This window comes from Equus caballus, chromosome 6 (genome assembly GCF_041296265.1).
Source record: "Equus caballus isolate H_3958 breed thoroughbred chromosome 6, TB-T2T, whole genome shotgun sequence".
Classification (NCBI taxonomy): domain Eukaryota; kingdom Metazoa; phylum Chordata; class Mammalia; order Perissodactyla; family Equidae; genus Equus; species Equus caballus.
The window spans coordinates 24,814,950-24,840,300 of record NC_091689.1 but is presented as its reverse complement, the minus strand read 5'-3'; the positions used below and the strand labels follow the sequence as shown (position 1 = coordinate 24,840,300).

General features: G+C 52.8%; 1 protein-coding gene across 1 annotated transcript in view; it reads right to left on the bottom strand.

Moving 5' to 3' along the window:
* Positions 1-1,725: 1,725 nt before the first annotated feature.
* TWIST2 (twist family bHLH transcription factor 2) overlaps positions 1,726-25,351 on the bottom strand; it is a 51,543-nt gene continuing 27,917 nt past the window's right edge. The window contains exon 2 of the mRNA XM_023642720.2: positions 1,726-2,461. The gene's annotated coding sequence lies outside the window, so the exon portion shown is untranslated. The remainder of the gene's footprint in view (positions 2,462-25,351) is intronic.

Here is a 25,351-nt window from a genome sequence, read left to right as displayed (position 1 = left end):
CTTGGACTTTGGCATTGAGGTCCCCTGCCTGAAGCCCCAAGAACTCCATCTCTGACTCTCCCATGAGAAGCCAGGTGTCTCCTCACTTGCAAGGGTCCTTCGCCCCCCACTGTGGTCACACCTGGCCAAGCCCCTGCCTTGGGCTTGCGTGTGGGCAGCTCACAGGCCTGGTCACCCGCAGTGAGACCCAGGGCCGGCCACTCCACAGGCGAACCAGGCACGGGCTCCAGCTCTGGGAGGAGGAAGCATGAATTTTACAGTTCGGAAATCAAGAAGGCTGCTCTTTACGGCCATCCCATCTGTAGGTTGGATGGGGTCTGATTTGGTTTGGTTTTTCTTTTGATTCACTTAAAGGAGACGTGCCATTTTCTCCAAAGGCCTCTACTGGACCCTGCAGGACAGCACAGGGCAGGAGCAGACTGTCACCACCAGGACCACAGCTGCCCAGCTCTGTCCCCCCAAGGCCTCTGCAAAGAGTTTAGGTGTGCGTATGCACGCATGTGGCTGGGTGTGTACCTGTGTGCCTATTTGGGTGTGTTTGTCGCGTGCAGTGGGTCCTGGGGCTCATGCTGCAGACACCAAGCCCCAGACACATACACAGGAACCCTCGAGGTGGTGCCAGCCCCAAGGGATGCTGCGCTGCAAAGGGGTCTCCTAGCAGCCAGCCCGGTGATGGAAGTTGGGGTCAAGTTGGCGTTTCGGGGCTCCCGCCCTTCCCGTAGGGCCTGGGAGCAGGAGTAGGAGTGAAGAAAGAGGGTTCCCAGGCCTCCTCAGTGGTTCCAGACACACCCCACTCCCTGGAATCCTGTCTGGAAGCTGCGTGGGGTCTATGTGGCCTCTCATCCGTGGGCTCCATGCAACATACCCTGGTAGCAGATGTCCCCAAGGAGACATGCTTCTGGTGGCTCAGGGTGGTGCCCTGGTGACTTGTAGTTCTCCAGCTGGAAACCCTCAACCTGGGGGCCACCTACAACCACCATCAGTGTCCACGGACATGGCAAGGAGGCCAGCAGGTGGGATGTGGGACTCCCTGCCCCTCATGGAGATGTGTCTGCCCTATTTTCCTGCCCACCTGGACCAGACCCCAGCCAGATTCTCCTCGGCTGCAGACTATGCCTTTCTGGGGTTTCCGAGCAAGGGCTCCACCCTTACATGTACAGGCAAGTGCTCCCTCATTAATGTCACCCCGCTGTGTCTACAAGGCTCTGGGGTCTGGGCAGTTGCATGTGAACTCACGGTCAACACAGGGGCTGGACGTATTCAGAACAGCCTGCGACCCATTTGGAGAAGGGTGAAGGCCAGACATGAATGTCATGTCTGGGGAGAGTTAGGAATTCAACCTGGGGTGGGCAAGGCTCTGTGGAGCTGGCATTGGATAGCAGAGAACGGACGCAGGATGGGCAAGTCTTGACCTAAAGAACAGGAACTGGTCTGGAGAGCATAATCTGTAGGAGGAGGCAGTAGTTGAGAAGATGGGCCCATAGAAGGGGCTAAGGCCAACCTCACCTGCTTTCCAGGCCTGGGTCTGTTAACACTCTCAACCACATTAGAGTTGGTAGCTTCTAGAAAGTTCTAGAAACTTCTAGAAAGTTTATGTGTGGCATAAAATGTCTCACATCCTTTCTCATCCCCTTTAAAGTGAAACGATAGTCATTTTTGTGACCGTTTCCAACTTTCTCGGGCCGTTTCTCATGCCGTGAAGTAGAGAAGAGAAGAGATGGGAGATCGGGGCTGCACGCACATCTTTATTGTTTCTGGGAGGGGGAGCAGTATACATAGCCACATTGCAGTCACTGAGCTTGTTAAAAATATCTCAATAAATAAAACAAATAAGCAACATATACACTGAAACAGAAAATATATATATATAAAAAAAAGGTTAGCTGAGCGAATCACGGAGAAAGAGAAAGGGCAGAGGTGTGAGCAGAATTCCAGGCTGACTTGAAACGATCATGCAGAGGTTTGGGGGCAGCAAGGGACTGTGAGGTTCTTTATCTGAGAGCCTTGGTCCAGTTTAAACAGAATTGTACAGGAATGCATCTCTGTTTTATTAAAAAAATATACATTAAAAAAGGCACGTAGAGGGAAATACAAACCCAAAATCCCAATCCTCTTAAATGGGTTCCTGAATCTAGAGATTTTTCAGAAAGAATAATTCCCCCCCCCCACAAAAAAAAAACAAACAAATAAAACTCAGAAGAAAAATCCAAACAGTGGCGAGAAGGACAATGAGCATGTCACCGGCAAGACGGACCGTAAGTGCCACTTGCTCTGTGGGGACCGTCTCTGGGGGAGGAGTTTGCGCAGGCCGGGTCTTCCGTTCGAGGCTGCCGCTGTCCCCTCATCTGAACGTTTTGCTGGAGAGCAGAGGTGGGAGGCTGCCTTGAGGTTGTTCAGGTTGCAGAAGTTACAGACTTGGACGCATCCCAAGTCCACTTGCGCCTCAGCCCCGCGGGACAGTCTGGAAGACAAGGAAGAGGGAGGTTGAGACGCCGCTGCGTCCCTGGGCATCCGGGGGGCACGGGGCCTCTCTCATCGAGGGACCCCTGAGGCTGACGGCACAGGTGCTGGCAGACAGCAGGCAGGATCTTATGCATGCATCTTCCCTGTCCTCCCCCCAGAAACAGGTGCCAGGGCCACAGGAGTCTGCAAGCCACTGCCCCCAGGGGCCCTCTCCTGCTGCTCGCAGCCCCCAAGGACCCCAATCTCCTGCCTTAAGCGCCCGCCAATGGCCTCTCCCCAGTGGTCTCTGCAGACCCCTGCGTGCTGACCGTGGGGGTGAGCGGCTCCCTGGGCAGGTCCCGTAGAGAGGACCAGCCCTGACCATTGAGGTGAAGGAGTGTCAGTGAGGCGGCCGCTGGGACTTTGGGCGGGGGAAAGCAAAGCCCACCTGTGGAGGGATGAGAGGGGTGGGAGGTGAGGATGCAGAGAAATGGGGCGTCCGCTGGGGCACGAGCTGTCAAGGGGGGATTTTTGTTTTTTTAACTTGTGCTTTTGAAATAATTGTAGATTCATAGGAAGTTGTTGGAAAAAAACGTACAGGGAGATCCCATGTACATTTCACCCCAACTCCCCCAGTGGTGCTATCCCGCACAAGTCTAGTGCAGTATCATAGCCAGCAAATCGACAGCGGTATAGTCCAGAGCTCATCGCATTTCACTCGTGTGTTCGTGTGTGTGCGCATGTGTGTGTGTGTGGTGTGTGTGTGTGGTGTGTGTGTGGTGTGTGTAGTGATGTGTGTGGTGTGTGTGTGTAGTATGTGTGTTGTGTGCAGGTCCAGGCCATTTCATCACGTGTCGATCCCAGCATCCTGTGTCACCATCAAGATGCACAGCTGTCCCGTCACCACAAGGCCCCCGAGCTCATGTAATTGATCTGTAAAGCACACTCGCATCAATCAAGATGTGGCTGTGGCCAGACCTGCCTCCGGCCCCCAGTTTGCCGTCTTCGTTCTGCAGAGCAGCCTGGTGAAAGACCCTTCCCAGGGGTTACTTACAGCCTCTCGTCCCACCTTCACCACCTCGCACCTCCACCGCCTCGCGCCATGGGACTCCGCCAGAAGGTCTGGAGTCAATTTGATTGACAAGGGCCAGGTGCTCTGCCTGAAATACCCCTGCCTTCCCACATACTGAAGGTGTGGTTGGGACTGAAGCTTGTTGCCGAAAGGGAGGGGTTTAAGACAGCAGACCTGGTGGAGGGATGCTGGGCACGTGCAGGAGGGATCCAGCAGGTGGGGCCTCCCAGACCTCACGAGCTGCCGTCTGTGCCCACAAGGCTCGCTAGAGAAGACATGCTGGAAAGAAGCTCAGGCCTGGGTGTCTGATCGCCAGACTTGAAAGTGACTCTGCTATGCTAGCCCAAGGTCGTAAGTCACGGTGGTGGGGACCACAGGGATACAGGGAAAACGTCGCTGGGCATGAATAGCTGGTCAAGGGCTTCTAGACGTGCTGGACAGGTCCTCCACCTGGAGGCTGAAGGTACTGAGGGTGAGGACAGGGGGGCCCCCCACCTTGCTCCAAGGCGGCAACTCATGGCTAGGGCAACTTCTGGCCTATCACCTACTGTTCTGGGGCTGCAGGTTGCTGACTGCCCAGCCCTGCAGGACCCCCGTCCTACAGCACACCCGGCCAGCTTGCAACCAATCCCAAATTTACGGCATTATCCTCCCAGGAAACTCTGAACTTTATTGCAGATTCTCCAAGACGGGCCAGTGGGTGCCTTGGGTCCCTTGGTATTTTTAGTGCCCATCCCAGGGCCTGATGCACGTGGCACTCACTTCCACGTCTGGTGAACAAACACGTCAATAACCAGACAACCTTCAGAACACAAAGGAGGCAAGTCCGTTCATGGAGAATCCCCTAAGGGCCCGCTGTGTGCCAGGCCCACCCTGCCACCGGGGCTAAACTGATGTGGGGGAGACGTGTCCTCACCCTAGAGGTGCCCCGGGGGGCAGGGCAGCTGCTGGAAAGGCTCTCTTGGCTGTGGACTAAGTGCTGAGACAGTCGAGGTCTGCAACAAGGGCTGGGGGAGGGAGGAGGGAGTCAGGAATGGCTTCACCCAGGAGGAAGCTGCTGGATGGGGCACCGTGAGGAATTTGCTGCTGGGGAAAGAGGTCAAGGAGAGGCGCCCCAGGTCATGAGATGGGATGAGGAAAGGCCCAGAAGGATTTCTGACAGGGCGCTGGGTGACATCCTCAGCAGAGTGTGTCTGTGTGTGTGTGTGTGTGTGTCAGTGTGGGTGGTGAGCCTGGAGCTGCTCAGCAGTGGGCAGCAGGCGGCGTGTGTTTCCGTTGCCCATGGCCCCGGCTCCCTCCACATTGAACCTAGCTCCTCAGGGAACTCTAGAAACCTTTGCTGCATCAAGACAAAGACCTGAAAAGGCTAACACACATTTTCCCTAAAACTCACATGCACGGAAACACACACACACACACACACACTTCTTTTTTTTCAAGTTCAGAGTGCTCCAAATATGTCAGCCATTCTAAGTGGTCCTGGGCAGAAAGTCAAAGGCTGCTCTCTCGGAGAATGTGGTTGTAATTAGATAATTAATAAGGGGGGGCAGCTAGAGAAAGCTAAATGGAAGCCTTCCTCAGTGGGAGGAAATAATTACTCCAGTTTTTGATATACGAGCTGCGCCAACCCTCCGAGGGGAAATACAGTATCGTCCCTGAAAAGCCGAGAACGCCAGGGGCCGTCCCCCCGTCGTGGTGCGTTTCAGGGTTAGCTTTGCACGCCCACGGGGGCCCAGGGCTCTGGTAGAAAAGAGTGGCAGGTTCATTAGTCTTCTTGACCGAGAGCCTCAGGGCCCCAGCCCCCTTGATGTCACCCTGACCCCAGCCATGTCTGCTGACATGGGCAGCCTTCTCGGCAACAAATGTAAAACAGCTGGGGCCCAGGACTGCCTCCCGCCTAGAGGAGCCACCTGAAAGCCTGTGCATGCGTGGGTTCTGCCTGTGGTTTGCTCTCTACCTCGGCCTGCCTAGTTGGGGAGGGGGGCAGGCGGAGCTGCAGAGCAGCAGCTGGACGGAGGGAGGCCTTTCCTGCTCTCTCCCACACCAGGCTGTCAGTGCTATGCAGCAAAGGGGCTTATCTGACTCCATATCCCATAGTCCCAACACAGGGAGTGAAAGAAACATCAACGAAAAATCTCCAGAAAGTGAGGCAGGGTGAGCTGAAGGGGGAAGGCTTTATTATAAGGCTTTCCAACTGTCCACCCATTCATCCACCCACACATCCAACCACCCACCTACCGTCCACACATCTACCCACCCACTCACTCACCCACTCGTCCTTCCATCTATCCACCCGTGCATCCATCCTTCCTTCTTTCCTCACTCCTTCCATCCATCCATCTACTCTTCCTTCCTTCCTTTCTTCCTTCCTTCCCTCTTTCCATCCATGATCCATCCACCCACCCACTCACCCACCCACCCATCCTTCCACCCATCCACGCATCTACCCTTTCTCCTTCCTTCCTTCTTCCTTGTTTCTGTCCTTCCATCCATCCATCCACCGTCCATCCATCTGTCCACACATCCTTCCTTCCTTCCTTAAAAGAAAGACCCCTCAATTCCTGGGCTCCTGGGCAGGCTGAGGTCGGGGGATGAGCCAGATAGAGAAGAATGGTAATGAGCACAGTGGTGGAGAAGCTGACAGCTGCCCCCTGCCCTGGTGGGTCCTGCCCATCCCCTACAGGTCAGACCCCCTCCCTCTTGGGCATTTGTGAGCACTGTCCTTCAACCGGGGCCTCCATCTCCTCCCACGCATGGACACAGCCTCCTGACCATTTGAACGTGGCTCCCAGGAGTTGGCTGGAGGGACAGAACCAACTTCATATCATCAATCAAACATCCTGTAAATATGAGTCAACAATAAACTATGATTCATATCAGGCGACAGAGGACCAGGCAGGGGAAATCGCCAGGCCCAGTGCCTCGAAAACAGCCTGAGAACAGGCATCAAACCTTCAAAACAGCGGACTCTGTCGTCTGGGGAGAGGCCAGAGGAATGTGCGTGGAAAAATAGGAATAGTCTGCTTTGCAAGAGAAAAGTATGGAACTCTTTTAGCAAAAAGTATGGAAGTGGAAATTTTAAACAATTATGGAAGCAAACAGACACTGATGAAAAAATTAATCAATCAGGGGCTGACTTTTGGAGGTCTCCCAGCTTCTGAGCAAAGGACAAAATACGTGGAGGGGAGGGAGCAGACGCAGCCCCGAGGGAGGCAAGGAGGAACTGTCCCCACACTCTAGAAAGACAGATGGCATCAGAAGAAAAGGGAACACTGAGTTCTGGGAAGGAAAACCCACAAGATGGCAACCGAGCCACATCACACAGAAAGTTCCGGATTCCAAGGGGAGAGAAAAATCTCCTGCAGGCTTCCGGACGCAAAATGAACCAAATTGGGGTGGCTGACCACCTGCCAGGGCCACCAGCTAACTGACAGTCCCAGGACATCTAGAGTTTCCATGGAAAAGAATAGCATCCCTCAAAGGCTACACTCCGCCCATCCATCGACCGCGTCGGGGGAGTGAAGAAACACGATAGGCCTTTAAGGCCTCAGAAAATGCACCTCCCAGGTGCCACTTCTGGGGAAACACTCCTGGAAAAAGTCTTGCATCCAGACAAAAAGGGACCAGGGCTTCTATCTCTGCAGTATGGCAGCAAAAAATCCAACAACCTTCCCACTGCGGAACGAACAAACCAGTAGGAACGCGGGGGAAAAAACAAGAACAGGAAGGGGACTCCTTGGAGGCTGAAAGTAAAGTGGCGGCACCCCTGTGGGTCCCCAGGAGCCCCAAGCTCCCACCTGCCCGAAGCCGCAGGGAGAGTAAGTGCTGGGAGCAAAGTTGGAGAAGGGCAGTCCCATCCGTGGGCGGTCCTCTTGGTCACTGTGCTGTCAATTTACCAAACTCACCCCAGAAAAACTAGGAAATCTGAATGTATCAATAACTATGGGATAAAATGACCTGATTATCAAAGATCTACATCTACCCCACAAAGAATAGCAAACCAGATTGTCTTATAAGAGCACTAACTAGAACCCTCTGGGAATGGATCATTCCTATCTATGTTACTTAAGCTATTCCAGAATGTACAGATGAGGAAACATTTCCCATCTTATTTTATTTATTTTTATTTTTTTACTTATTTATTTTTTGAAGACTTTGTTTTTCAGAGCAGTTTTAGGTTCACAGCAAAGTCTCTAGAAATGCACCGATAAATTCCACAGACCCACTGCCCCCACACACGCACAGCCGCCCCCATAAAGTTCGGACATGACTCTGACTCCCGGCCAAATGGCATAGGAACCAAAAGCTGGAATGTTGTCGCCTGGGACTCTAAACGCAAAGATGCTAAGGATGACGTTAGCAAATCAAGTCAGATCCTGTGTTTAAAGAATCGATCCCATATAATCAAGTAGGTTTATTCCAGGAAGGCTGAACAGTCGACATTTGGAAATCTGGTCCAAGAAGGGCTATGAATACACATCTCAGTAGATACTGAGCGGGCAGCGCAATTCCCCGAGCCATCTGTGCAAGCTCTTGGTAAGACAGGAACCGAGGGGACAGGCCTTGGGCTGAATCCCAGCGCTGCCACTTACAAGAAGGGCAGTCTTGGAAAAGTGGCTCACCCCTCTGGGCCTCAGTTTCCTCATCTGAAGAAACACTGAATGTGGGTCACACTAGGACCTACTGCCTCAGTGCTGTGAGGGTTCCATAAACCACATCACAAGGAAGGCTAGGGGCCTTGCCTAGAGGGCAGGATGCTGTTTCCTCTCCAGCGGGGTCCCCAGAGTCTAGAACAGCACCTGGCACACAGTAGATGCTCAATAAATACCTGTGGCAAGAGGGACTGCAAAGAAGAGCTTGGACACCAGTGGCAATGGTCACCCAGGAGGGAAGGGCCAGACTCCCTCCAGAATCGCTCCCTCCACAATGCACTCTCTGATTCACCTGCATCCTGAGTTTCTGGTACCCAAACAGTGGTCCCGGACCAGCAGTGTCAGCGTCACACGGGAGCTTGTGGGAAGTACCGCAGGGATCGCCCTGAACCGAGGAATCAACATCTGGTCCCAGCTCTTCTAAGATGCTGCTGGAGCAGAAAGAACTGGGCGAGCGCACCCAGCCTGTATACTCACGTCCCTGTTCAGAGAGGTAAACTGCCGCTGAGACGCGCTATGACTTTCCAGGGACACACGACTGTCGAGAGACAAGGCTGGAACAAGAACTGGGGCATCTTGATGCTCCCTTTTGGGGGTTGGTTCCACCGCTGGCAGCCAGGCTCTGAGGCTGTACCATCCGGCTATAGTTCTGCCTGGGAACCCCAGACACACAGGCCCCAGGTCCCGCTGGGAAAAGCCTCAAGCAGAAAGGGAGCCTTAGGGGAGAGCGGGACACGCAGTGGGCACAGCTGTGCTGCCAGCCTGTGTCCAGCTGGTCTGGCTGCACCTCGGTGATAACTCACCCAAACGGGCGGGGAGCAGGGGTGCTAACGATGGGCCCCTGGGGACTCTGAGAAGGGTCACCCGCCCAGCCGATCAGATTTTCTTCCATCTGGGGAAGGGCTTTGAAGAGACCACTGGGCACTGAATGCAGGCCAGCTCTGGGCAGCCTCCCCACCCACTGCTGGCCCGGCCAGGATGGGCAGTGCCAGCAGGCAGCTGGCATAAAGCTTGCTCCCCTAGAGCTGCCTTGCCCCAAGGGTTGTCTCTGTGACAAATGCGTTGTCCAGGGGTGAAAGGAAATGAAGGTTTTGCTTTCAGAGGAGAGAACGGGAAGCTTCCTTCCAGACCAGACCTGGGCGCAGCGAGCTTCAGTCAGGCCAGGGTAACTGGGAGAGCGATAGGCTGCAGACAGGACTGCCCCTTAGTGGGCAGAGGCACGCCTGCCCAGGGACAGGTGCCACACTCCCTGGCAGATCGGGGACAAGGGGTGTCCAGCTGTCCTTGCTGGGTGCTGGGCAGGATGAGGACGGCACGTGGGGGCCTCCTGAGGGACAAAGGCAGATGTGCTCACAGTCCAGGCTCCCTCCCCCCCCGCCAACCTCTGTGCACCTCTCCTGTCTGCGAGCTGGGCCTGGAAGCCCAGAGCGGGGGGCTGGATAGAGAAATCGAAGTGCCAGACAAAACATACCCCCCCACCGATGAGTGTTTGCGAATCCACTGTAAAACCCAGAACGGCAGACGGTGCTGAAGCCGCCTCCGTAGGGCGGACGCTGTTCATGACAACTTGATTTTTAAAGAGGTTTAAAGATCTTGGGAACATTCCTACGGGATGATGGTGGGGCTGAGGAGGATCGGACAAAAGGCAAACTCTGTTCTCTCTCTCAGGCAAACAAAAGTCAAGAAGCCCTTGGACGGGTGACATCAATTTGTTTTTGCCACATTCCTCTGGACCGCTGTGCCCTGGCCACCTTGTTCCCTTGTCTGGTCCCTCCCGCCCCCGAGGATGTTGCTACCTTTAAGGGACTATCTGTAAGTGGTCCCTGAACCAAGCAGTGGCTGTTATAGGCAGGACACTCTGTGTCTCTTTGCTGGCCCCTGGGCCCTTTGTCAAAGAGTCGGACAGAGGCCATAGCCATGTGATTCTCATTAGGCCAGTGAGCAGCAAGGAAACCATGGCGCTCTGCAAAGCAGGTCAGAGTTAAGATCCAGGACCTCTCTGCTGAGTGGGGCCTGGCCCATTCCCCTCTGGTGAGTCCAGCTTTCCCGGGAATGGGTGGGTGCATAGGAGGCCCCCGTGGTAGCCACAAAGCCCCTAGCACTCCCAGCGCGTTGATGGGCTTCTGCTGGCCCTGCAGAGAAATGCGCAGGGTGCTGCCCGGTCTGCAAAGCTCTGAGGTCACCTCACGGCCTTCCAGGACCAGCGGCTCGGGTGCATTCAGATAGGAGCCCGATGTTTGAGAAGGCTGCTCTGACACCAGCACGGGGCTGTGTGTTCTGGAGGGACTGTGCCTGTTTGTGGCCAGTGCCACTGACACTTCCCGTGCCCTCTGGTCCCCCTCTGCTTGCGTGCTTGTGGACACCACTTGCATGAGGCACCTGCATTCAGGATCTGGGGGTCTGGGGGCAGGTGGTAGGATGGAGGTAGGCCAGGACAGGCTGCCCCTCTCTCCGAGCACCGTGACTCAGGCGTCTGACCCCGGGCTCGCCTGCCTGCGTGAGAAAGAGGAATCCTGTTTGCAATGACCGTCTTTACGATGCCAGGGCTCGTTTTCCACAGCTCCCTGGTGGCTCGCAGTGGAGCTGCTGGCTTTGCTCCTCCAGGGGAGTGAGAACTTCACGCCAATTTGGAAGCAGCCCTCTCCCTCTCTGTCTCTCTCTCTCTCCTCGGGCTTGGCTTCAGGGATTCAGGCTGACTGTGTCTGGAATGGCCTGTCTGCCAAGGAGAAGTCAGCCTGAGAACAGCCTGGGGAGAGGGCACGCTTGCCTCTGCTTCAGGTCCCTTCTACTTGGGGCCTCCCCGTGTCATGGCATTGGAGAGACCCATCCTGCAGAGCCCACCCCAGCACCCCAAGGCCTTCCCGGCCCACTCCACTCCGTTCCCTGGGGAGCCAAGGCAGGAAGGCCCAGTGTTCCCGCTGACGCTCCTCCGTGTACAGCCGGTCCAGCTCTCCTCGGAGGGAGGCCGGCCCATTTCTTCTCCATGAGTCACAGGACGCTGTGAAGGGCACTCCCAAGTTCCAAGATAATGAGGGCTAGCGGTCCTGAGGAACCAGATAACAGGAGAGGATGCGGCCTCTTCCCAGGACGTGGGGGCTCCAAATCTAGGAACGACTTCACCCGGTGAATTATGGCTTCTCCAGATGTCACTAAACTCAGCTTCCAAATAAAACTCACCAGTGGAAGAGGGCGGAATGAAAAATCACCCAGCAGGGCCCTATTTCAGGCTGGTGGGGCAGGAAGTGCCTACAGAGAGAATCCATCCAGCGAAGTCATTCCAGAGATGAAGAGAGGGCGTCTGGGGTTGGGGGTGACATCCCAAGTCACCGGGCGGGTGCAGAATCACCACAAGAACACAGGTCTGCCAGCCCCGGGCCTGACATCCCTCCTCTCATATGACTGACTTCACTCCCATACCACCTGTCACATGGCAAACCAGGGGCAGTGACTTAGTAAATGTTTACACATTTGACAAATGAGGATCTGAAGACGCAACCCTCCCGTGACAGTAACATCAGCTCAAGAGAACATTAATCGAAGTTCTGCTTCTGTTGGGCGCTCTGCGGGATGCTGGCATGTGATGAGAACCCTGAGGCACCGTCCTCCACCAGTTCATAGTTCATTTGGGGACAGACAACAAAACAAGTGACTATCACAGAAGTGTAATGGGTTCTAAGGAAGGTACAGTAAAGGGACATAAAGACCTATATATATAAATATATTAGAAATATAAATGATTAGAGCAAAATATACGTGCTATAATAGTGGTATAAAAAGATTCCTAATAAAAGCAGAGAGAAGGCAACAATTAAGTTTCTGGGGGGTTTGGGGAGCTCTTCACAGACTCAGGGGCTGGAGCGGGTCTTCAAGGATGATCCCAGGGCGGGAGGGGTGAGCAGGCCCTCTTGGCATAGGTGAGGGCTCACGCGCCCATGAGAGGTGGGCTGAGGAAGGCGAGGATTTGGGGGCAATGGTGAGTGGTGACTCTGGGGAGGGGCCAGAGATTGGCAGGACCCCACAGGGCAACGGGGAGGCAGTGACAAGCCTCATGGGGCCCTGGTAGGATCAGATCTGCTTGCAGAGATAACTGTTGGTGAGGCCCAAGGCTGGCGAGAAGGGGAAAGACCCCCATGGCGGGGCCTTGGGTGGGGCACCCCTGCAGCGGTCTAGGAGGAAGAGGCCGAAGACCAAGGGAAGACAACGGCAGTGCTGGAGAATCAGCAAAGGCGAGGGGGGACCTAGGGGTCCAACTTGAACAATAGAAAGGGCTGTGACCCCAGGAACTAAATAAGGAGCGTGAGAGAAGGCACTTCGGGGGGAAATAATAAGACTAGACCTAGTAGGGCTGAGTGGTAGGGTTTTCGGGACAACCTGAAGGTTAAGTTCACACAGCAGGGACCCCAGAACTGGGCTGGGGACTTCGGACCCAGCTTATGAGCAAGGCCAACATCACCCTCCCCTTTGAAGGTTTGAGGAAACAGGCAACTTGCTTTGCAAGGATTTGAACGCAGGCCACTGGATCCCAAGTCCAGGGCTCATTCTGCAGCTCTGTGCTTCCTGGCCATGACAGAACTGGGGGATACAGACATTTGGGGGCACACGGAGGGAGAGGAGGTGGGGCCGGAGCACAGCCAGTCTGTAAGAAGCACCAGGTGGAGCCGGCTAGCAGCACCCCCTGCTGGAGGGAGGACCGCCTTGGCCGAGGCGAACTAGGACCCTGGGCTTGGCAATTGGGGGTCACCAGGTGACCTCGGGGAGGGCAGGTCCAGTAGAGTGCGGACTGGGCTTATTAAGAACAGTCTTCCACACATTTGGAGCGACAGTGGGGTGCCAGGAGCTGGGAATGACGGCTGGCTTTATATACGGGAATCTGCTGAAGGCTCTCAACAGTCTCCTGAAGGAGAAGCCTTCCCATCCACATTTCAACACAAACCCACCGGGGCTCAGAGAGGTGGCAAACTGCTCAGGTCACACAGCTGAAGAAGGAAGAGCTGGGAAGCAAACCCAGGCGCTTGCTGTCGGAAGAGTGTGCTGCCCCATCTCTTAGGGGGAGCACAGAGTCGGGAAAGCGTGAAAGAACATGTCTGAGACTGTTTCTCATGAACAGCGAAAAATGGAGGATAGAAAACTGTTTCCAGTAATGAATCGGCTCTAACTACGAGCTCTCCATAACTACTGCCAGCTTTTAGTTCCCGAAATTAATTTCAGAAAAGTAGGCAATTTTTAAAATGCAAAACGATTTACAGAAATCACTACACCTAAATCTATTTTACTGGGCACTCTTTCTTTGAACGACCCAGAGAAAATATGCTGCTTTAAAAATATTATGCATATATGCACGCATATTCAGAAGAATGCGGAAACCTCACCAAGAAATGGGAAGACACCCACTGTGAACCAAAGCCCAGTCCCACAAATCTCTGGGAAGCCAGGTTTTGGCAGAGGCTGGTGAAGTGTGATTGATCTGGAAAAACCAACAGCACACAGGGGGGCCTGGCGTGGAGGATGTACTTCTAGGCGCTATGGATAGCCCAGCTGTCGGGAGAGTGGTTGGGGGCTTGGCTAACCCACCCCTTTGGCAGCAAAGACAAGCCCTTTCCTTCCCAAACTCTGGATTCAGTTACTTTTAGCCCATTCAATATTCTCACAACTTTGGCCCCGTATGAATAAAACTGATCTCTGTTCGGGAAACACATCATATTTAGAAACCAACTAGAACACAAGTGTTGAAGACTTCGCCCAAGTTCAGGTAAAATCAGCTGGAGAAGCAGGTCAGGATGAGCGAGTGACCCCAGGCCGGACAGGCCGTGTTGCTGCTGGGACCGACTATCCTGCTGGTGGCCAGGCAACTGCCCGTTTGGAGCCAAGACTCTGGGTCCCAAGGGAAGTTGTGTGTGGCTGCTGCAGGATGGGTTCCACGGGTACCCAGAAACACCTCACCACATGACGAAATAAAACAGAATGCGCACATTTTAATGGCCACCAAGAGCTGAAGAAGATTAGATACATGGTCAACTTATGGCCAAGTGGAAGAAGGATGGATAAACGGTCCATGAAAAATCCCACTGTTACACTTCAGCAGGCTCAACTCTCGCACTTGCATTAATGACAGCTTTTTCTGCACAGCCCGATTCTCCCGCACTCGGTGGTTGCTAATCCAGACAGAAAGACCTCTTGGTGAGCTCCGCAGAACAGGGGCTCAGTGTCTCCAAAGGCAAACGGAGAGTGGGAGCGGCAGCAAAGACGCCAAGAACAGCGGGGGTTTTGGGACTGGCCGTTCTGCCTAGAAAATGTGCCAGCCCCTGTCCTCCGGCATCCAACTCGCACACCTTCGCCCAGGCTCCCAGAGGGAGGGTGCTGTCAGCCAGTTGAGGGTGACCCCCCCCCGCCCCCCGCCTTTGAACTTCCCCTTTATCTCATCTCTGGGCCTCCACGTGCCTTTCACGACCCGGCCTCCTTCTTTCAGGCTGAAGTGGTCTCCCTTGCTCTCACGCCTCGTAGATCTGCCAGGGGAAGGACTTTGACAGACCACTCCTCTCACGCTCCAGTGTGTCTCAGAGCTGACCCTGAACACCTGGAGCCCACAAGCCTCGGGGGCCCACAAGTGGTTCTGACCGGGGAGGGGCAGGTCCTGGGGGACAGATTCTCACCTGAGCCTTCCCGGCTTTGACCTTGATGTGAGAATTTAGAGTAATGCCCTCGTCCCAGAAGGCTCTAGACCCTTAGGGTCAAGTAAAGAAATTCAGAAATATGCTCATTATTGCTCAATTTTTAAAAATTCAATATTCCTAGATTGAAATCCTACATTTATAAATTACTGCATACTCAAATAAATCTTATGGAATTTATTTTGTTTTCCAAATATGTTTGAGTAGGGAAAAGAACCCTGAATTATGCTGCATTTTCCTAAACAGTGAGTTTTTACAAAAAATGACATGAATGAGAAATGACTGCACGTGTACGTACATTTCTGGAAAAAACGCTGAGTGGGAACCATTTCCTAGACTGTTTGGCGTATAGAATGTGTTCCCTCTTCTTTGCAGGTTCCATGAAATCGGAGGCTGGTAATCAGCTCCTCCTAGGCTGAGGCCTGGGGGAGCAAAACATTTGAAAACAAACAAAAATGCTCCCTGGTTGTCACGATGGGGAAGCGCTGACTTCTGCCTGGCTCCCACGCGCACCCGCTCTGCTGCTGCACGGGCAACCCAGGCCTGAGCTGCGACGTCCTGCAGAGATCTGTGGTCTGTGGCTGTGAGCGTACAGCCTGGGTGTACACCTGGCACATAGTAGCTGCTCACTTAGTGTAAGAACTCTGGAGTGAACACATTCAGGTTCAGAGCAGTCATTAACAAATGAGGCCACTGACGTGTGAGGACTAGAATCCTGCTCTGTGCTGTACGTACTGACTTCACTGGGACTGGGGATGACTATACACTGCGGGTTAAATAATTCAAGTAGCCTGATTTTGTGGGATAAATGCAAATAGAGTTTTCTTTGAAGTGCAACCACTCGATGACAAATCTCTACCATGCGTGGAGCTCGGGTCTAGACCAGGAAACACAGGGAGGGGCGGGGCAGAGGAGGTCGGCAGTGGCTTTGGTGCCTTTGGTATTTATACATATTTGGTATTTATATATTTGGTAATATATAGCATTTATATATGTGTGTGTATATCAGACCATCATATACTATATATATACATATATATATATATATATGGTGCATACATCTATATATATATACCATATATAGACACACACACAAGAAGGGTCACCTTTGTCCCAAGTTTGCTCAAGTCATTATCTACTGAATCCATGGTTTGAGGGTAGAATTATATACTCACATTGTTTCTAACTGGCCCATCACACAGAAATCAGTGTAACCTGAGGGCACTGAGACGACAGCTCAGTCTGACCCGGCTTCTCCTGTAGCGGTGACTTCTCAGTTTCCCCCCTCGATGCCTCTGCAGAATCCAGGATCTCTGGGGATGTCAAAGACTGGGCAGCAGATGGAGAAGGAGTCTCTTTGCCCCCTGGAACCTGCTGCAGCCTTGGGAGCTGCCCAAGGAGGACACTGGAATCCCTCTTCTTAAAAGGACGTCATTGATGGCTCACGTGTCAAAGGACACTTCCGGTTTCTTCTTTTCCGGTAGAATCAGCCTGGGCGGTCACTGGTGGGAATCACAGAGCACGTGTGGTATGCAGAGTTGTGTGTTTTCCCACGCATTTTTTTCATTGATTGCAACAATATTCCTGAGTTTGGAAGCCAGAAAGGACTACTTTTATTTGAAAGATTGCAGAGCTAAGACCCACAGATAGGGAACAAGACTTTGGAGTTATTATCAAAGCTGAGTAGCTGAAGTCTCCAAATATTTGCTCTGATATTTCTGGTGAAATCAAGAGTTCTTGCTCTTTAAGTGGGAATCCCCCCGACCCCCTGCCTTCTCCACCCATTGTAATACATTTAACGACCATTTGAACTCCAGCTTATTAATAGCCTATAGTCATTCTTTTTTTGCTAAGACCGACCCCATGAATATACGACAGGGTCAGTGTCAATGTTTCCGAGGGAATTCAGCCGTCTATTATAATCTGAGATCCAGAAATCTACCTTCTCTTCCAGACTCTTTAATCAAGCTTTGTCAATAAATAGATATGATGCAGACGTTCTGTGTAGTTTTGAAGAACTCAGGTTGAATACAGTTTAAAATAAAACACTACCCTTCAAGCAAAAACAGACGAGGAAAGTCAGTAGAGAGAAGAAAGCTTCAACAAAACCAGAAACAGAGGCAGGATGCTGAAAATAAGCTAATACACCTTGAACCAAAGACAAGGATTCAAATAATGGGTTGGGAACACGCAAAATGACTAAACCATTTCAACATCCAATAGGAGTTACTTTAAGGATATCTGCTATGCCCAGATCCACATTAGTAAGCAAATAAATGAATCCATGGTTACACCCTGGAAAGGTTTGATGGTTTATAAAAAAACTTTGGTGAATAGTGCTGTTAGAAATTGAGCTCCTCTAAAAATGAAGCCGAAAGGACTCCCTTTAGACCATTTTCTCAAGCAAATACCCATTTCACAAAGCCAAGTGTGTATGTCTGAGGCTCCAGGACAAGATGAGAGCCATCCAAGTGTTATTAGATTGTCTTCCTTCTCATTTCAGGGCTGTTTCAGTCTGAGCCAGTGAGATTTGGTCGCAACAACAAACAAGCCCCAACATCTCCATGATGTAACGCAACAGTTGTTTGCATCTTGTTCGTGCTTCCTGCTCATTCAGGTTGGCTGGGGCTCCTCTCCATGCAGTCACTGAGGATTCAGGCTGGCAGACTCTCCACGGGCTTGCAGCTGCACCATTTGGGACATTCCATTCCAGTCACCTGGGGCAGTGGAGGACAGACTGGGGTGTCTCTCCACTTCTACACTTCAGCCTAGAAATGTTGTTGTCACTTCCTCTCAAAGGTCATTGGCTGGAGTGGTCACATGGCCCTGCCTGTCAGGGGTCTTGAGGAGTGTGAGGGAGAGTCAACGTTTGGGTGTACCACTGAGTCTGCTTCAAGGGTCAAAGCAGAGTTTTTAAACAAAGGATTGTCCAAAACACAAAAAGTAATTTGTAGATGGTCCCTCGAGAAACAGATAATTTAATGAGACTTATCTCTGCTGAATGCTTGGATCAGACATTAGAAACGTCACAGGTAGCAGAATCATGGCTGGGGAAGTTGAGTACTATGGAGAAAAAGGAGCAGAGAGCAAGATACTGAATGTACCAGTGAAAGAACTTAACTTTTTAAAAAATATTCATTAAAACCAACACAACACAAAGATGAATGCAATGACATGTATTCTACGTTAAATTGGTAAGAATAGGGTCCTCGTCACTAACTTACATCCTGTTTCATTGAGGTGATGTGGCAGGCTAAGGGAAGGTGGGTTGTCACTGGGCTGTGAAGTGCCACCCCTGCACTCTCCCCTCCCTCCTCTGAGTGACGGGCCACCTGGGTCTCAGGACAGCAGCATGGCGTCCTTGGTGTGAAGGTTCCATTGAGACCAGTGACTTCAGGAGGCTCCTTGTGGAGTGAGCTGCAGTGTCACTGCTCAGTGGCCCTGAGGCTTTGTGAAGGCTACCACGCTGTCCTTGGAAGAAAGCTCTAAGGTGTGCAAACAGACCACCTTTCACTGAAGTTCTCTTGGCCCCTCTGCCCTGGGGTGCTGTACACTGTTCAAGTGCGTTCTTGGACATAGTGAACGAGTTTACTCCAAGTTCCGTCTTCAAGGGCTGCCCCTCCTTCTCATTCCTGGTTCTGTCTTGGTAACTCCATTTCTACCATGATAAGAAGGTGTGGCAACGGGAAGCTCACTTGAAACTTCATTGGGAAGCTTCTCTTGCTGCTGGGAATCTGTGCTGAAAATAGAGCTCCCACCAGCCAAACACATGACTCTTCCCATGTCACCCCCATCCCTGCCATGCCTCCCAACCCGCTTCCCCTGTTTAGTTCATAGGTGTCACCCAGAGTTGTGCACCAAGATGGCGGCCTGGAGTGCCACACACGTCCAACATCCTGTGGCTCCAGGAAACAGCCCGGAAGTACACTTTCTCAAATTCTTAGCAAGGTGAAGCCAAGGTTGGATGAGACGTTACCATGTACCTTGTGCTTAGCACCAGCACCCTACAGCGTCTTCTGAGAAGGAATTTGAATTCTCCCTCACATCTGTACTGTCAACAACATACATGAAAATTGTTTTCTTCTTCTTCTTCTTCTTCTCCCCAAAGCCCCACAGGACATAGTTGTATATTCTACTTGTAGGTCCTTCTGGTTGTGCTATGTGGGATGCTGCCTCAGTAGGGCTTGATGAGCGGTGCCATGTCCTCACCCAGGATCCAAACCAGCAAAACTCTGGGCCTCCGAAGCGGAGCACACGAACTTAACCACTTGGTCACAGGACTGGCCCCTACATGAAAATTTTTTAGTGAACTGAAAGGATGTAGAAAGAAACCACCCACCCCCCCCCCCCCAACACAGGCTAGCTTGAGTTTCAGTTATTTTAATTGTTCAGTTGAAGACATAATTAACACTAAGTAAAGCTGTGACCTTGAATATTTACAGAGGTTTGGGGTTTAATGTCATTTCACTAGCAGCTGGGGACTCAGACCCCAGGGAGGGTCTTGGCAGGCAGTAAAACACGGAGCTGTTCTATTGGTCTTTACAATAACGCTCAGCCTGGGTTTTACGTCTTAGCGGGAAAATCATTAGTAATATGATTGTAAGCTAAGATTACAAACATACTTTAAAAATGCAAAAACCACCTCGGTTCCCTGTAGGAAATGATCCTAAAGTGTTCCAATAATCTTCCCTTCCTCTCTCCAGGGCGGAGAAGGGCATTTATAATATGGTTCGCAGGATTTGGGGAGATCTCGACGGTGAATTCTTACCACCACTCCCAGTATCATCAAACGGAATCTTACTGGCTCTGCTGACTGGCATCAACCCACAAGACATGGGCAAGGCACCGTGCCCAGACCCAGACATCTTCTGCTGGACTACGGGCTGATGCAGTGGACATTAAGAACACTAGTACCCATAAGGAGCAGAGTCATAAATAAAATTTCTAGGCTACATTCTTCCCTTGGTCAAATCTGCACAATAAGCCTGCAAGAGGCCAGTATTTCATTTTGTACCTCTTTGCCTGGACTAAATAAAACTGGCCAGACCAGGCGGAATTTATCAGGGGCTGGGCAGCACCATGCAGTGCCCTCTGACAGCCTGGGAGTGAGGCAGATCGTTTTGAAGACCAAGCGACAGGGACCCTGAGAGGGAGGTGGCGTGCCTGCAGTGGCACAGCTTCCCCGCCATCTCCACTGTCTGGGAGGAATCTGAGAACTGAGAGGAAGGAGAAGCTGAAGAAGGTTCTGATGGGCCAGGACTGACCCAAGACTTCTCCAAGCTTCTCACGGGTACGTGTCCTTGTGTGTATTCTACACTGCAATGTTTTCTTCCATGTCAGGAAGCCCAACTGTTGAAACCCTTGGCCTCCCTCTGCGTCCATATTCATGCCACTCAAGGGGAGCTGGAGTGGCCAAGGATGGGTTGATTTGGGAAAAGAGAACTGAGTGTGCTCAGCCCAGGCCCTGGAATCTTCTTCCAGGAGCAGAGACTGCCTGCAGGGAGCAGGCATTTCCCCCAACCCCTCCAACAGGCTCCCCACCACCCCCAGCCCTGGGAGGAGGCCCACCTTGGCCTAGCTCTGCAGGCACTGGCGTGAGTTTCGTATCTCCAGTTTTAGTTATTGCCCTGGGGCGTAAGGCCACTTTGCAAAAGAAGGTTCGGTCAGGCCATGCTAAGCCCTCCCGTCTTCCCTTTGCTATCTGCTATCCGCGGGACCTTGGTTATATCCCGTCCCCAAGCTGGACCTCGCTTCTCCCAGGTGGCCATGGGGGGACCTGGCTCAGGAGCCTCCGTGGCCCTGGGGGCTCTCGTGATTTGTTAGAATCTCAAGGGAGATTTGAGCGCTCACTCATTCGTTCCATCCGGAGGCACAGCTGGCATCTGATGTATCAGTTTCAGAGAACTGGTTAAAGGTGTGGTGGCCTCTATTTTCCCCCAGAAGATGTTCAGCATTGTGAGTCCTCACAGTGCCTTCCTGGGGTGTGGGGCTGGCTTAACGGGAAGATTTCTGAAGGGAAGAAGAAGGCTAGAAGGAATCCAGATAAACCTCCTGGGGAAGGACCGATCGTCTTTAATGCTGCGGGTAAGGACGGACTGAAACCAGACCCTCCTGCCTTCGCAGAGCCACTCTTATCGGTCATCAACTACTGAAGTCTTGCAGATGCAAACGGAGAGAAAAGCCACAGTTATGTACATCTTACAGCTGGGAAACCAGTAAAAATGGACCCCTCTCAGCTCTTCATTCCTGCGAGCTGCTTCCCTCCCCACAAGGCACAGAGTCCACATGTCCTCCCCACTCTGGACCTCCGGGGAACCTGGGATATATCTTAATCCTCTCCCTCCCTCCGTGTGCTCAGAGTTTCTCCCTGGCCAGGCTTCTAGAAAACTCTTCTGCCCCAACGCTGAATGTCTCCCCTGTTCTGTCTTCAAAATCCCAATCCCTTTCGTTCTGTTGGAATTAAAGGATTGGGAGCCATCAAGGATGGCCGTCTCCACCTCCTTTGCCTCTCCGGTATCTCCTGTCCCTTCTCCCTTCACGCTCTGTTTTTCCTCTCCTTATTTTTCCTGTTTAATGTCAAGTAAGCCAGTGCAGCTCCTCGGAGACGAGCAGCTGCAGAAGTGAGCAGGAGTGGATTTTAAATCAGCAGAGAATTTTCAAAATGAGTAATGTGGTGAAGGGACCCGTCTCTGCCGCGGCCAGGCACTGCCGGCCCCCACGGGAGCTCGCGGGTCTGGGCTCCTTGAGAGGATGGACAGTCCGCAAGGGGCGGCTTCGGTGGGCGGGGGAAGCAGACCCCAGCCCATGCTGGAAATGAAACAGGATTCTTGCAAATGCCGCAGCTGTCTCCCTGAGGTACTTCAGGCACCACAGGAGTAAATAACAGAGCAGAGAGCGGAGGTCCAGAATGCAAAAGCTTTGCTCGGGTCTCTAGAAGAATTAGCAGAAAAACAGAGCTAGAGGGAAAGAATCATCGAAGAAACGTTCACATCCATCTCATCCAAAACTTCTCCAGGGCCACGCTCACCAGAGGTTGTCCAGCTCTATATGAACACCCTTGGAGTTCAAGCTCTCAGGATGGGGCAACCATTCGCACCGGGGGCAGCTCTGACCAATGGATATTTCCCTCGTGCCACCTCGGGTTCTGTTCCTTGGGCCACACTGGATGAGCCGCCCCACTGCTCTGGCCCAGCAGCACATGAGGGAAAGATGTCAGCGTTGCTGCCAAACCCAAAGGGGCTCAGACGTTCGTCTCCCCAGAGCTTGGCTCTCCCCGGAGCCCTGCCCATCCCGGGCGCACTCCTGGAGCAAATCTACCTGTCCCTCAGCTGTGGTCACCTGCCCCAGTTCTGAGCAGCCGGGACTGTCCTGGGTTTCTGAGGAGCTCCTCAGAAAGCATCCTTCTAATTTGCTAAAAGAAGCTTTGCTCTTGGAGAACTCTTAAAATTGAGTTATCACTTCACAGTATTCCAAAGAGATCCGCTCCCAGTGCGTGCCCTTGCCGCGGAACAAAATGAATCCGTAAGGTACAAACAAATTTGCTCCTTTCAAGGAGCTTTCCTCATGAATTTAAGTGTTTTTACAGATCATTAACTCCTTGGTCGAGAGGCCAGAGCAGGGAGGAAGCTAGACGGATGCTGGTGGCTGGTGCTCAGAAGACCAGTCGGAGGCAAGGCAGAGAGGCTCTGAGATTATAATAACATGAGTCAACATTCGCCCAAATTAAATTCACACATGCTTCCAGAGAGCTGTCTGTTTTGCAAGGCAGGGCACACTGGCACGGCGAAGGAAACACGGCTTCTGCATTTCTGTTTGGGCTGCAGCACAAAAGTGGAAAAAAAATGCTGATCTGTTTTCCAGCCGCCATGTTATTTAATGGTCCCTGGGTTGGGAGGGAGCCGGTGAACGCAGGTAGGCAGCAGTGAGGGATGGAGAGACAGGCCTGGGGCTCCCATGTTCTCCGGAGAACGCAAGGCGGGAGAGTTTGTTCAACAACGTGCCCCCCCCACCCCCATCCCGCAGCCTGAGGGACCCGGGCTTCTGCTGGGAGAGGAAGGAGAGAGGAGAAGAGTGAGGCTTGGTGTTTGCGCAGGGTCCCGGAGCCAGAGGGGCCCGGAGTTAAATCCTGACTCACTGTGTGCCCGGTAAGCAAGACAGTGTGTGTGTGTGTGTGTGTGTGTGAAAGAGACAGAGAGAGAGATGGGCCAACGCCTTATTCACCTCATTCATGGAGTTGCTGTAAGACGGGATGGCTCACACAGATGGGCAGCCCAGGCACACGGTGGGTGGGTCCCTTTCCCTCCAGCCCCTGTGAGTCCCAGTATTTCATGTGAAGGCCCAGGGACTTCCTAGAAAGCATTTCCCTACATAAATAGGTATAGACACAGAACTCCCACTGCAACGTGCACAGGACGGTGGACACGGGCGACACTCCAGCCCCGGTTGCTGAAGGAACCGATCGGAGATGGGGATACGAGAGGTCACCATCAGGAAAGCAGGCCCAGCCTAGCTCAGGGGTAGAGGCCTCGCACCAGGTGGTGCAGGGTCCTCTGAACCCCGCCCAGGTTGGAGCCACCAGGAATTCTCCCTGCTACGAGGACACTGGTCCCTGTGCCTGGCAGGCTGAGGGCAGGAATGAAGGAATAAATGAATGAGTGAATGAATGAAGGAGTGAGCAGGGCGGCCGTGAGGGGCACCAAGATGAAGGGGGCACTAACTCTGCTGTCCCTGACCCCCACATTAGATGACGTGACATAAACACACTGAACTAGACCCACTGGTAAGATGTCAGCCCCATAGAGTTCACCAGTCTTGACAGGGGCGCCCACTGCTCATTTAACAACAATAATAATAACAGTAATGCCCAGTTTCTTCCTAAGCCCTAACAAGTTGGTGTCTCCAGGGCTCTGTCCAAGCTCCTTCTCTGCCCTCCCTGAGGACTTCACTCCCTTGGGGCCTTGAGCCCCTCCTTCCTTGGCCCTACTCTTTACTTCCAATGTGGAGACCTCGCTGCTGTTAGCAGGCCCTCCACAAACAGGAGCCACATGAACGGCCGCTGCTCCTGCTTCTGGGGAATGCTCCCTCCCCCTCTGAGCGCCCGGTGGAGCTCCGTCTCCCCCAGGAACCCTTTCTGACCCCCGCCACACCAGATGCCCGGCCTCACTTCTCTGTGTCCAGCTCGCTTCCTACAGGCACTGTTTGATCGGGGCCGGGGCCGACAGGGCTGTGATGTCCACAGCCCAGGGACTGGTGCTTGATTCAGGACAGCCAGTGGCTCCTGCTAACCCCCCACGGCTTGACACCAGGCCCTCGACTCGGGGGGTGGGGTCGGGGGACAGCACATCAGGATCATGGGAAATGTTGTTCAGCACGTGCCTCTCTAGCCGGGCCTGTTGGAATGGGGAGGGCGTGGCAGAGCAGAGAGAGGAAAACTCCGTGAGTGGTTCTAATGCACACCGTTCCCCTAGGGAGAGGCAGAGCATTGCAGAATGGGGTGTGTGTGTGTGTGTGTGTGTGTGTGTGAGCATGTGTTTGCACACGTGTACAGGTGTGTGTGCATGGCTGCTGGACAGAATGACCATATGATGCAAAGGGAGATGCTTTTGAGAGTGAAAGGGGCACTGTTAATAATCAGGCTCGGAGAACAGGAATCAATTGAGACAGTCCCACGGAGATGGGCAGGGACGGTCACCTCAGCGGGGGCAGAGTTGGGAACGAATGCGTGTCCACCCTCAATGGAGACCCCTGCCCGCGTTTTTGTGCCTGCTGGATTCCTCCTCTGCGTAAAGCACATACTTGATGTTGTACAATCAGGATTCTTTTTTAACTTACGGTCTCACTTTTCATTACTTGGGTGTCTCGGTCCTCCTATATGACTACACGCCCTCACTCGGTATGTTTGATAGACGAATTCTTACCGCAGCCTCCAACGTTAACATTTAACGAAACAGCAAAAAGGAAAGTCAGCTCCTAAAGGTGGTTGGCTGTAAGGAGGGGGTACCTCGACCTTCCAGCTGGAAGCATAGACCCCACGCTGCCGGACTAGTGTCCTGTTCTCACCACTAAATGTGCCCCTCCAGCCACCGACGGCCACCGGCCCGTGTCTAAGATGAAACCTGTGCAGTCACCAATGTCTTGGGGAAATGTTTCCATTCTGTGTTATCTCCTGAAGGAACAGACTCCACATTCAACCGGGGATCGCGACTTCACCCGGAAAACAGATCCAGCCAGTCCTGCCACCTGCACTGTGTCTGTGTCCGAGGGCCAGTGGGGAGGATCGCCCGTGACCCTACTGCTGGTCTCTGACAATGGCCAGGACCCCAGGACAGCAGCTGGAGTGAGCGGGTCTGTGGATTCCCGTGGCCTTAACCAACTCTGGGGTTAGGGGCCAGCAGCCCCCACTTCTTTTTCCTCATGCTGCTCTGGAGTTCATAGTCCGTGGTTGCATTTAACTCTAGATTAGGACATTGTAGGAAAAAGTAAGTGTAACCATAACTCCGAAAGGCAGGAGTGGGATC